This window comes from Elephantulus edwardii, unplaced genomic scaffold (assembly GCF_000299155.1).
Source record: "Elephantulus edwardii isolate Elephantulus edwardi_28Jun2011 unplaced genomic scaffold, EleEdw1.0 scaffold00107, whole genome shotgun sequence".
Classification (NCBI taxonomy): Eukaryota; Metazoa; Chordata; class Mammalia; order Macroscelidea; family Macroscelididae; genus Elephantulus; species Elephantulus edwardii.
Window position 1 is genome coordinate 980668 of NW_006399857.1, and position 13200 is coordinate 993867.

General features: G+C 42.1%; 1 protein-coding gene and 1 pseudogene across 1 annotated transcript in view; one reads left to right on the forward strand and one right to left on the reverse strand.

Moving 5' to 3' along the window:
- Nucleotides 1-13200, reverse strand: part of IGFBP7 (insulin-like growth factor binding protein 7) — a 120401-nt gene that overhangs the window by 31439 nt on the left and 75762 nt on the right. The gene's annotated exons all lie outside the window — the stretch shown is intronic.
- On the forward strand, nucleotides 6713-7310 carry LOC102849370 (annotated as a pseudogene).

Consider the following 13200-nt stretch of genomic DNA (forward strand, 5'->3'; position numbering starts at 1 on the left):
GATAGAGAGGCCAAGGATTGGAGTAGGGTGAATACTCAAGAAGAAGAGAGAAAACATTAGTTAGTAGGCTCTGGGTAAAGAGTAAGATCCCCTAACCAAACCCACATGAGGTGATTCCCCTCCCAGCGACCCTGAAGGTCAGAGTAGAAAGGCCAAGGTTTAGAGAAGCAGACCCCTCATTGTTCTCCTGAGACACATGTGATGGGTTCAAACCACCAGGATGCCTGAAGGACCTTACAACAGCAACAACTGCAGCAGTCACAGTGCTTAATTATTGTCGTTGAGCTGTCAAAGTCACTTCCAACTCATTTCATTCACTGCCATGGAACTGGAACCGCCTCATAACTGATTGTCTAGTTGGTTTTGTGGAGGTTGTCAATTGCACAGGAGGAGATCGCCCATCTTTCTCCTGACGAACTCCTGGGGGATTTGAACCTCTACTGAGGTGCCACCTTTGGGTCGTCGACAGCACAATTCTCCAAGGACTATTCCACTAGAGGTGTTTCCCGATTCACAGTGAACCTGTGTACAACACAACACAACACAACACAACACAACACAACACTGCCCTGTCTGTATTTTCAATTGTTTCATAGGCATATGAAAGCTGAGTAAGGGATAAGGAAGACCAAAGAAGACTTAACACCTTTGAATTGTGGTGTTGGTGAAAATGAATGACTATATCTGATTACCAACAGACCCAACAAGGCTGTCTTGGAAAAAGCACAACCAGAACATTCTCTTAAGATGAAGTGGGTGAGATTTTTGTCTCATATGCTCTGGGCAGGGTATCAGGAGGGGCTGTCCCTGGAGAAAGACACCCTACTGTTATAACTATTATTTTAACCATGGCGGGGGGAGTAGCAGGCACTGTCTTATTTCCCCTCCTTTGTCAGAAGCTTTGAGTTCCCTGTTCACAGTCTTAGCAGATTTCCTTCCGTGCTGTTTTCAATTTCCACAAAATAAAGTTGTTGGTTGGTTCTCATTCCCAGCCCCGCCTCTGTCACCCTCCTAATTCCCACCATGTCATGTCAGAGATGGGGTTCAGCGCCCAGAGCTTGTGGGTCATAGTAAAGTCTCACTAAACTGGGACCCTTTGTTTCTGCTCATATCAGACCTCCTCTCTGGTAAGAGGCATGCAATTCTGTATAAATAAATGATGGCATAAAAGGATCTGTGTATGAGAAATGGCCCTCTTCAGTCCAGAGTGGAGTGGGTGACGGGTGTGCTGGATGGCTCCGCTTACGTCTGGAATCTATACTTGCTGATGTCTTGCCCCTCAGGCCTCGTTTTCCTTTAGAACTTTCATGGCTCCAGCTGCCGCCCTGGCAGGCGGCCCCAGACATTAATCAGACGCGCATAACTGAGCCTCCCTGTTCCTCCTCAGTGTTTTGCCCTGTTCCAGCTTGTGCCCGCTGGTTATTTTCTGGATTCCTTTGTGATGCTCACAGACTCGATGAAAGCTCTCAGATATTTGCCCAGAGTCACATCCTTTGTCTCTAGACTTTTTGCTGAATATTCTCAGATCTTCTCCCTGCTTCCTGGTCTCCCACTGCTAGCGACTTGATTCCAACTCACAGCAACCCTCCATCAGGTTTCTGAAGCCAATGAATCTTTACAGGAGGTGAAAACCCATCTTTCTCTCACACAGAGCAGCTGGTGGATTTGAACCAACCACCTCTCAGTTAGCAGCCCAACATGTTATGACACTATGCCACAGGCTCCAACTTCCTGGTAGGATATGGCATTCCTTCTTCCATTTTCTGTATTTTCTAGTGATCTTCCTCAGAAAAGAATGTCCCTATTCCCTCATGTTAATGCTACCCTGTATGTCTTAGAGAGAGTGAAACCATGGAGGCTAGGAATTTGAAGTTCCACTTCACATACTTTGGGCATGTGGCCAGGAGGGACTGGTCCTTGGAGAAGGATGTCATGCTCGGAAGGGTGGAGGACCGTGCAGGAGAGGAAGACACCAGATTCAATGGATGGATACAGTGACTGGGGTAATGGGGGTAGGTGTGTCGAAGTTAGTGAGACCAGCTCAGGACAGGGTAGGCTTCAGAGCTGTTGTACATATGGTCACTATGGGTCGTAGGTGACTCAATGGCACATAACAATGTCTTAGAATCTCTGGATGGTGCAAATGGTTGATGAACTTAGTTGATAATTTGAAAGTCAGAGATTCAAGTCCACTCAGAGATGATTCAGAAGAAAGTCTGGTGATCTATTGAAAAAGCCATTGGAAGGACAATGGAGCACATTCTACTGTGACACACACAGGGTTGTTAAGATCTGCTATCATCAGTAACTGGTATTGTCCTATGTGTTTTTGGAACTTCTTGTGTGCCTCTGTGACCGTTGTGTAATACTGTGAACTTAATACAACTATCACACTTTTTTTTTTTTTGCATCCTGAGAGAAATTCTACATTCCAGAATGGGCCAGATACAGGTGCAGGGGACAACCTGGATGAGGCTCAGAAATGCCAGGTATCACTGCTCTGAAAAACAAGGAAGTAATCACATAAGGGGCCCTGGTGGCGCAATAGTTACAACATTTGGTTACTAAGTGAAAGATTGGCAATTTGAACCCACCCAACTACTGTGCATCACCAACATACCTCTGGTGGCCTAGTGGTAAGAAGCTGTGCTGCAATCCCAAAGGTACACAGTTTAAATCCACCAGCTGCTCTTTGGGAGTAGGATGGGCAATTAATTGCCTCCTGTGTAATTTACTGCCTCTGAAAATCCAATGGAGTTATAGTTCTATGCAGAAACTCTTACACTTTTCAGAAAATAAACCTTTTGGAGCCTGAATATGAGCTGGCTACACAAACTTCTGGTAGGTTCTTGGCTGTATATGCTGTGGTTGCTAGACTCACACCTAGGCCTGAGGATGAGAAACAGGATGTGGAAGATGGCTGGGATTTTGACACCCAGGGAATCTGAATGGAGTAGCCTTGGTTTTAAAGATTCTTTACAAGGACTTGACGCAACAGATGTGAAACCTGTTAGAGTCAGAACTTCATGAGCTCGCCCTGGTTTTCTGGGCCATGCAAGTTTTCTGCCTCTGACAGGGGACAGTCTCATTACTTTTCTACTGTTTTCTATGAGTGGAAGATACTTGTGTTTCCCTTCTCTGACATACTTGACCTTGCCCATGCTCTGGCCCTGGCAGGCTTCAGTGCATCTGTAACATGTCCTGAGGTGATGTGTGCATCCAGGGAGCAGAGTCCTGGCCCCGTGTAGAGCCGTCCTTCTCCTCTAGCAGGAGGAGGTCTTCCTGCTAGAACAGCTACCAGCTCCAGACATGCTGATTGTGTGCTTTTGTTTTCGTGAAGGAGGACCACTTCCCTCCCAAGCAGCTGGAATTTCAGATTTGGCACCTCTTCAGAGCAAGCACATATAAAAGTAGGAAACTTACTTTTTAATAGATGTGAGGAAGAAAATGTACTAGATATTCTTCAGACTGGGCTTGAAGCTGCAGTTTAGGCTTTCTCGAGCTTTACTTATTGGGGCACCTTTTTTAGAGAAGCAATTTGGTAAATGTATGGCCACTTTAGGAAGCAGGGAACTTCAGAGGATGGAGAGATCACTGAACTCGGCTAACCAGAAGCCTTCAAGCATCAGGGTGATGCTTGTTCATCTGAGTGCTTGTGAACAAGGGGGAAAAGTCAGAAATGACATCCAGGCTTTTTGCTATTCCAGGGAAAAGATTAGGGTCTCTGCCACGTGGGATTACCGGATAAGCAAGGTAGCATGGGCGTACTTGTGCTTATTTACTGATTTGTAGTGAAAATTTTCACATTTTCCCCTCCATATCAAAGATTCTACTTCTATTGGCATCTGTCTCTCTCCCAACTCCACAGCACCTTCCTCCCTTCAAAGCAAAGCCTCCCTTCAGATTTATAATCCTCGGCAGTGCCCATGTACTTGGTAACAAAGGTAAGCACACACTAATTTTGCTTACTTACTGATTTTTAATGAGCAGTTTCATATATTTTTCACCATAAGCGCATGAAACGATTCACTACAGATGAGTAAGTAAGCACAAGCAAGTCTTCACTTAACTGGTTTACTCGGTCTCTGAACTGATAAGGCTGTAGAACTGACACGTGAAGAAATGAAAACTCAAAGTTAACTCAGAGAAAATGACAGTAAGTGCTGTTGCAGTTAAGTGCCACAGAGCTGACTTTGACTCAGAGTGATCTAAATTTTGCCCTATCCAGTGCCATCCTCATGATCTCTGTCATACCCAAATAGTATGGGACATTTATGTGTTGGCTACTCATATAAATCATCTTTAGTAAAACTTCCACTCACCTATTTGGGAGCTTAGCTCCTGTGAAGATCACATAGTCCTGAACCCTGAGCTTAGAGAGAACATTGATTCAATTCACACATGTTTTCTTGGGTAATCACCCTCCTCTACAATGATCAAGCTGGATTTTAACCTATAAAGTAATAATTAAGAATAACAATAACATAAATATGTACTCATATAAGCCCTACGTTACTTTCTCTAATGTCACATAACACTCTAAGAAGACTATTTGAACGAGAGCATACTTATTTGGAGCATACAAGTCCTCAGGCATAAACTGACAAGAGGTTCAATTTCAAATAATTACTTTGGGGTTATCAAAAGCAAAGATGTCTTGCTGTATTCTTTAGGACTATGGACCACCAAGAAAACAAATAGGTCTGTCTTGGAGAGGGTGAAATCAAGTTTCTCCTTGGAGGCTAGGATTTTGAAACTCATCTCACATACTTTGGACAAGTGGCCAGGAGGGACTGATCCTTGGGGAAGGATATTATGCTCAGAAGGGTGGACGGACAGTGCAGAAGAGGAAGACCCCAGATGAGGCAATGTGGGTTGGTGTGTCAGAGTCAGTGAAACTGGCTCAGGACAGGGCAGGCTTCAGAGCTGTTGTTGTACATAGGATCACTTTGAGTCGTTGGTGACTCTACGGAACACAACAACAATAACAATCTTTATGAAAGCAGATTGTCAATCCTTTCTGTGGCTTCACTGTGTAGGTTTGAACCATCAAACTTGTTCTGTGTCAATAATTTAGAACTAACCCACAGCTGACCCTCCAGCAGGTGATTAGCCATCTTTCTCCCAGCAAGCAGCTGATGGATTCAAACCACATACCTTCAGGATTGCAGCCAAGATTCTAATCACTCAACTGCATCACCCAGGGAGCTCTTACAGTATAAATATAAATATAAAAAGAAAAACATATTCTTATGTAGCAAGTCACAATTCATGGACTTTCAAAAGTGAAAATGTTGTGTAGTGGTAGGTGAGGACATTCTGAGCAAGGGGATCAACATATTCAGAGAGTCAGGAAAGTTTGGGTTGTGAATTGGGAGAACAGTATCAGTATACTTCATATTGGTGCCAGGCTTTTTGTTTGTTGGTTTCATTTTTGGCTTCACAAAGGGTTTTTACATCTATTAATTCATTTTTGTTTTCCCAACAGTTTTGTGAGCTAAACGGCTCATTTTACAGATAAACTGAGTTTCATTGAGGTTAAGTGTCCACTATAAGATCACGGAGCTGAAGAATGTTAGGACCAGGAACTGAGAAAATAACTCAGGAAACAACCAAAAGTCGTTTCTGTTGTGTAGCACTGAGTTAGAATCGACTCACAGCTGACCCTCTGGAGGGGTTTTAGAGGCGATAAATTGCGTGAGAGGAGACTGCCCATCCTTCTGCTGTGGAGGAGCTGATAGATTTAAACCACGTATTTTTATGTCTGCAGCACAATTCTTTACTGCTAAGCTGCCAGAGTTCCCTGAATACAGGTCTTCTGAATCTGAATCCATAGCTTTCTTCATGCTACCATGGTGTGTTTCTCTGTGGACCTCAATGTAGCTGAGGAGTTCTATCTTGGTTTATTTTGCTGAAGAATGAGTTGCTTGAGGGAAAAACTAACCTAACTCATTACTCATGAGTCAGAACCAACTTACTGCTGACCTGTTATTAAGTTTTCAGTGGTTATAAATCACATAGGATAAGACAGTAGATTTTTTTTTCCATAGAGCAGCTGATGGATTTGAACTTCCTGCCTCTGTGTTGACAGCCCAATTTCCTACCCACTAGGCCACCAGAAAGAAACAGAACATCAAGAACAGAAGACCAGACTAACTCCGTCCGGCCCGGTGGGCGGGGCGGTGGGCGTGCCGTCGCAGTGTGGCGTCACAAGGGGCGGGGCGGCGCTACGGTCTCGCTCGAGTGGCGTCGGGTTCGGCCGTCGGTATTTGAGGCTCCGTGTCTGATATCTGCTGTACTCTAGGTCTACTGTGACAGCCTGTTTCTTCCCGGAGCCCGGAACAGAGTGGGAGCACGCCAGTGTCTGAGTGTGTGTGAACAGGGCAGGGGCTAACCTCGCTGCCTTTTTTTCCTTTTTCTTCTTTTATCCACAGAAGGGGCAGTCCAAACGCTTGCCTTGCTCCCACTCGGTTGGGAGAGGGGTTGGTGTGAGGAGTAGGTAATTTTTTTTTCTTCTTCCAAACTTGTAAGCGCTTTTCACCGTTGTTTTTTTTAGGCTCAGCGTCGCCTGGGCTCGTTTCGCTGGTCTCTTGACTAACCGCTCTCTGCCCCTTCTCGTCACCCCGCCCAAGGTCTCCCCTGCGCCCTCGTCCCCAGCCCCGGCGGGGGGGAAGCCTGGTTCCACTTCCTGCGGGGCCACACGTGCTTCAGTATGAACGGGTTCTACCACCCACCTCTTCTTATAAAAGACATTAAGCCCGGGCTGAAAAACTTAAATGTCATCTTTATTGTCCTGGAAATAGGGCGTGTGACCCAAAACCAAAGACGGCCATGAAGTGACATCGTGCAAAGTAGCCGATCAAACGGGCAGCATCACCATGTCAGTGTGGGATGAGATCGGAAGTCTCATACAGCCCGGGGATATTATTCGCTTGACCAGAGGGTATGCATCCATGTGGAAAGGTTGCCTAACACTTTATACTGGGAGGGCTGGTGAACTTCAAAAAATTGGGTAATTTTGTATGGTATATTCAGAAGTGCCCAATTTCAGTGAACCCAATCCAGATTATCGAGGCCAGCAAAATAAAGGGGCATACAGTGAACAGAATAATTCCTCAAGTAATAGGAGTTCAGGTACATTTGGATCAATGGGAAATGATGTTCATACCAGCTCTGAATCCAGGGGATGTCAGTTTTCACATGGTGGTAGAAGAGGAGGACCTGTAAATCCATCAGGAACAGCTAATAATCACACAGTTGTGACCACAATAAGTAATGGCAGGGACCCTCGAAGAGTGTTTAAAAGATGACTGAAGCCAAATTTTCACATGTAGTTTTAAAAACTACACGCCGTACTTGAATACTTACTGCACTTTTATTTATCATTAACTGTGAAATGTATGTCTTACTGATTTCCTTTTATATTTTTGGTTGAGAAAAGTGGTTGGTTTTTATAGAAAACTGTCAAACTGCTCCAGTTTACCAATTAAAGGGGAACACTAGAGGTATTCAATTTTAGAGAAAAAAGATCACTAACCTCTAAAAAGCCTGTACCCATTCCATGGGTGAATTACTTAAGACATAAGCTTTATGTAGCTTCTGTGAGTCTGCCTTCTGTATAAAGATTGTAATATTTAAAATAAGACTTAGGAGGAGAATTTTTCTTAAACTCAGATATTGTCAACTAAACCAATAAACGCCAACAAAGTAAAACTAAACCTTGATCAGTGCTTTACTCTAGTTTTTTAATGTGACTCCAGGAGTGATTGACTTCTTCACTGAGTGACTGCTGGTAGGATTTTCCAAGGACTGGATCATCCTAAACATTTTTTTTTTTTGTTAAATATCAAAACATGGATTCTTTACCAGAATTATGGACTAGAGGGTGATCTGTAGCAAACAATTTTTGGAAGATGCATTTTATTTGGGAATAGAACTCAACATTTATTGCAAATTTGGATTATATTGAAGGGAAATTTAAAAATGGATCTTTTTAATATATATTTTTGAAACTACCATGTTTAGTATCAGAGAATTATCTTGAGAGAGTTATAATAAGCATTGAGCTAATTATTTTTTAAAAGGATGATGGTAGATAACATCTTGAAGGTGAATTGAATTCTCAGAAGAAATAGGCAGTCTGAGTCAGGGAAGTTACAGGGCCTGAGGTGCGCAGGGTGCTAACAGCCTGTGAGAACTTTTAGGTGTTTCTTGTTATTAGAAAAACTTGGTTATCATTTTTGTTGTTGTTGTATCTGCTTGGTGTGTTGTTTAAGTTTTTGAACATGGTTCACGTAGCCTTATTCTTAAAAGTTAAGAAATGGACCCTTTCTACGAAGATGGCGCCAAAAGCGAAGAAGGAAGCCCCTGCCCCTCCCAAAACTGAAGCCAAACAAAAGGCATTGAAGGCCAAGAAGGCAGTCCTGAAGGGCATCCACAGCCAAAAAAAAAAAAAAAAAGATCTGCACATCACCCACCTTCCGGCGGCCTAAGACGCTGAGGCTCCCACGGCAGCCCAAATACCCATGGGAGAGCGCTCCGAGGAGAAACAAGCTTGACCACTATGCCATAATCAAATTTCCCCTGACCACTGAGTCAGCTATGAAGAAGATAGAAGATAACAACACACTTGTGTTCATTGTGGATGTCAAGGCCAATAAGCACCAAATTAAACAAGCTGTAAAGAAGCTCTATGACATTGATGTGGCTAAGGCCAACACTTTGATTAGGCCTGATGGAGAGAAGAAGGCCTATGTTCAACTTTCTCCTGATAATGATGCTTTGGATGTTGCCAACAAAATTGGGATCATCTAAACTGAGTCCAGCGGGCTAATAATTCTAAATGTAATAAATTTTTCTCACCATAAAAAAAAAAGTTAAGAAATGGCTCTCTCAACGAAGTCAATACAGCTTTATGTAGTCATGTAAAGGTGGAATTTATTTGTACATCATAAATATTACCCATGTCCATCTCCTGCTGTCGAGTTACTGATTAACTTTCCCTTTGTTAAATTTAACTTCTCTTGAATATTACCTCTTAAATAAAACTTGTGTTGATGTTAAAAAAAAAAAAAGAAGACCAGACCAGATTCAAGAGTTAAGCCAAGGTGATCTGGTATGCTAAATAAAATGAAAAGAAAAACAAAACAATAAAAACATGAATATATTCTGGAGAAAATGTCATATAACTGCAAGAATCACAGCTTACTAGTCATATGTTGATCTGAAATAATTTAGAGGAATCTGTCTCAATTGTTTGGGTTTGTAGTCTCTAGAAAGTTAAAATTATTTTCCGTGTACTGATTAATGGGTGGAGAATAATTAAACGATGGCCACACTACTAGAGTCCTAATCCCACATTTAGAATAAAATAATCTGAGTATTGCAGCCATTTTAAATATGATTTTAAAGTTTCAGCTAGTGTCTAATGTAGAAATTAGTATTTAAAAATATGCTTCACATTTCCTCTCATAAATCATTAATGTTCTAGTCTTAGAAGTTACCTTCTATGACAGGAATCCAAGGAAAGCGTTAGAGTTAATATGAACACTTAGTAAGCATTCCTGGGAAGAACCAAGAAAATCTTAATATTAAGCTTTCTATTCGGGATTAGATATAGCTTAGACTTGTATTTTTGTCTTGAGGGGAAAAATATAATTGCCAGAAAAGCAATAAGGGTTCTGCATTTTAAAAATGTTCTGAGATATAAAAAGAATAAAAGGGGCATAAAGAGAAAAGAAGAGTACTGAACATCCATGGAACTGCCAAAAGAACAAATTATGTCTTGGAGAGGGTACAGCCAGGGTGCTCTTCCCCTCACATACTCTGGGTATGTTGCTAGGAGGGTCTGGTTATTCCTTGGAGAGAGGCATGATGCCTGGAAAAGCAGAGAGTTGGTGAAGGAGAGGAAGACCCTTGACCAGGTAGATTGACACAGTGACTTCTGCAATGGGCTACGATGAGTTAGGAAATGTGAAGATGGCACAAGATTGGACAGGGTTCAGATCTGTTGTTCACAGACTGCTATGGGTCATCCTTGACTTGACGGCACCTAACAAGAAGATATAAAATAGAGAATAAATAACATCTGGGCCTGGGTATCTTCCTAGTTCTCTTCTGCCACTTTGCTTTTAAATTTTGAGCTCTAGAAGAAAATATTTGTCCTAATCTTTGAGCTCCAAAGAACCTTTTGTGGATCCCCAGATACATTTCTGCCCTTACCATTCCCATTTGCTAAAACATTCTCTCTACTTTCACCCCCTCTTCACCTAAAGGGATGGGTTTAATATGATCTCCCCAAATCCATGCTTAACCTGGAAACTGAGAAGGTAAACTTATCTTGAAATAGGGTCTTTGTAGAGGTAATTATGTAATGATGAAGCCATTGGATGAAGATACTGGATTAGGGTCTGTCAAATGACTGGTATTCTTATGATAAAGCCATGAAAAGCACTATCACCAACGAGAAACAGAGAAGAAGTTGATGAGAAGACAGGCAGAGACTGGAGTTATGATACCACAAGCCAAGGACTACCAGAGGCTAGGAAAGGCAAGGAAGGATTCATGTCTGGAAACTTTGGAGGGAGCATGACTTTGCTACTAACATCTTGATTTTGAACTTCAGCCTTTGGAATGGTGGGAGAATATATCTCTGTTGTTTTAAGCTTCCTCATTTGTGGTAAGTCTGGGTGGTACTTGATTGCTAACTGAAAAGTTAAGAGGGTCAAGTTTACCCAAATGCAGGTTGGAAGAAAACTCTGACAATCTACTCCACAAAAATCCATCACTGGAATGGAGCACAGTTCTGTTCTGACACACATGGAAGTGATCTGATGGCAACTGATAGCAACATTGGTGGTTTGTAGTAGCTTTTTATAGCAGTCTTAGGAACCTACTACACCATCTTTAATTGCGATTGCCAGACACTCTTTAGTTTTCTTCTGTAGTGTTAGCCTAAAAGTGGGCTTTTTGCTCCCCCCCCCATTTAATAGCCATTATAGTTAGCCACCTCTGGTCTCCATTTACCTGAACTGCAGACACATGGTTTTGAAAATCAGCATGGTCTTGCAAATCACCAACAACTGTAGGACTAGGATAAGAGAGTGAGTGTTTCCCATAATGAGCAGCAAGACTTGAGGTGAGCAAGGCTTGTGGAAGCAAGACCCTGGTGAAAGTGAGACCCTGGTGGTGGAGAGACTGTGGCATTGCTGCGAACAAATGGTGGCAAGGTGTGAACTGAGGTTTCTTGCATTTGTGCTGGCCATAGTTAAAGGTTTGTCTGTTCTTGCCAGAAGCTTGAAGGAGAAGCTGAATTATAATATTACTCTGAGGCAAACCTTGCTGGATGATTTAGATTTTATTGCTGAATGGAAACTGAAGCCTGGACTTACTGAGGAATTGTGCTTTTGAATTTCTGGGCTAAAACCTGGACTTGTGAGATATTCTTTGCCTCCCCCATTGTAGGTACTCTAACTTCGAGTCTGCGAGTCAGCAACAAATAAATGAACTTCTGCTGCTGGAGATCTAGAGGGACCACTGGGCTGGGCTATGAGCTCTTTATCGGCTTTCTGCTCTCGAGCAGTGAGGGGCTGTGCTATTCTTACTCCCCCTGGCTCTTTCAGAAAGATGTTCAAGGTCCTGTGCCCCCTATGCACTATTTTCTGCTCTTCAGACACATCTCCCTTTTTTTCTGTTGGGCAAATCTTCATTATCCAATCCCACCTTCCCCCCGTCTTAACTACTATCTTCACTTTCATTTAGAATGGGGAACTTGTTACCAAGATCATAACATTTTCTCTTCAGCAGCACAGCCAATCAATGCACTGTAATGGTCTGTATACCTAAATCAACTATAGGCCCAATGCTGGTGAAATGCAATCAACTTACACTCTAGTTCTTTCCTATGGCTCAATGTCTATTATGGCAGAAGTGACCAGTAAACTTCTAGTCACTGCGTCAATCAGTGTCATTATCAAAATTTTCTTCTGGACAGAGTATTAAAAGTTTAAACAGCAAGAGTATTGGAACCATTCTAAGAAGCTGGCTTTCTTTGATGGAGATTAGGGGCTGTCTCGTTAGGGTGACTTTTATTCCACAGTTGGTGCGAGGGCATGTTTTACTACTTGGGAAAGGTTAAAGTGCAGAGATTTTGATTAGCTGTGGCCCATTTAAAAATTAGTTATCAGCTGTTCTTGAGTACAAATAGGTCAATGTTTAGGTATGCCCTTCTTATGTTCCTGACTCAGCTACTCAACCCTGAGCAATAAAATAGCGAGAGTTGCTGATCCTATGGGGTTTTTTTTTTTCACACTTATACTAACATAGGGCATATGTTTAAAATCTATAAAAAGAAGCAATCTCATTTAAAAGTTTAGATAAAACCCAGTGAGACAAAAAGATAAATATGGACCCTACAGCAAAAGTACAACCTTATTTGTCAAGTTATAAGATTTTTAAAAAACAAAAAACAAAACAAAACAAAACAAAAAAAACCCCAAAACAACCCAGTGGTTAGACTTTCACTGGAGGAACCAGAGTAAAGATTGAGGCAACTCTTTCAGAATACAGAAATGCAAATCTGTGTTGACAAGCAATAAATTTATAGCGGGAAAGATGGGTTTTTTTATTTTATTTTATTATTTTGTGTGCGTGTACCGTCAAGTCAGATCTGACTGGTACAGGAGGATATTGCTCCTCCTTCTCCGGTAGAACATCTGGTGGATTCGAACCATGTACCGCTGGGATTGCAGTGCAGCTTCTTGCCACTAGGCCACCAGAGCTCCCTGAAAGATGGATTTTTTAAAAGCAATAATGAGCAAAGCATAAGCCCCAGCAGCCACAGAAAAATGTTAAAAGTATTTATAGGAGGTCATGTGAAAACTGTCAACTTAAAATCTGTTTTCCAACATGAAAGAAGATTTGCTGAGTTCACAAAGCAGAGGAAAAGCACCTGCTGAAGAACAAGCCTTTCCTGGTGGGACACTGACAAGACAAACAATATAGAGAGATTCTCCTGTTGTTTGGTAACTAAACCCTTTCCTAAGTGTACGTCTGTATTATTCTTTTTTTTTTAAACTTTTCATTGTGAATTTGGTGAATGTTTACAGAGAAATCAGTTTGTCCTGGAAAGGGTTAAACCGGGTGGCTCCTTGGAGGCAAGGATTCTGAGGCTCCGTCTAACATACTTTGGACATGTTGTGA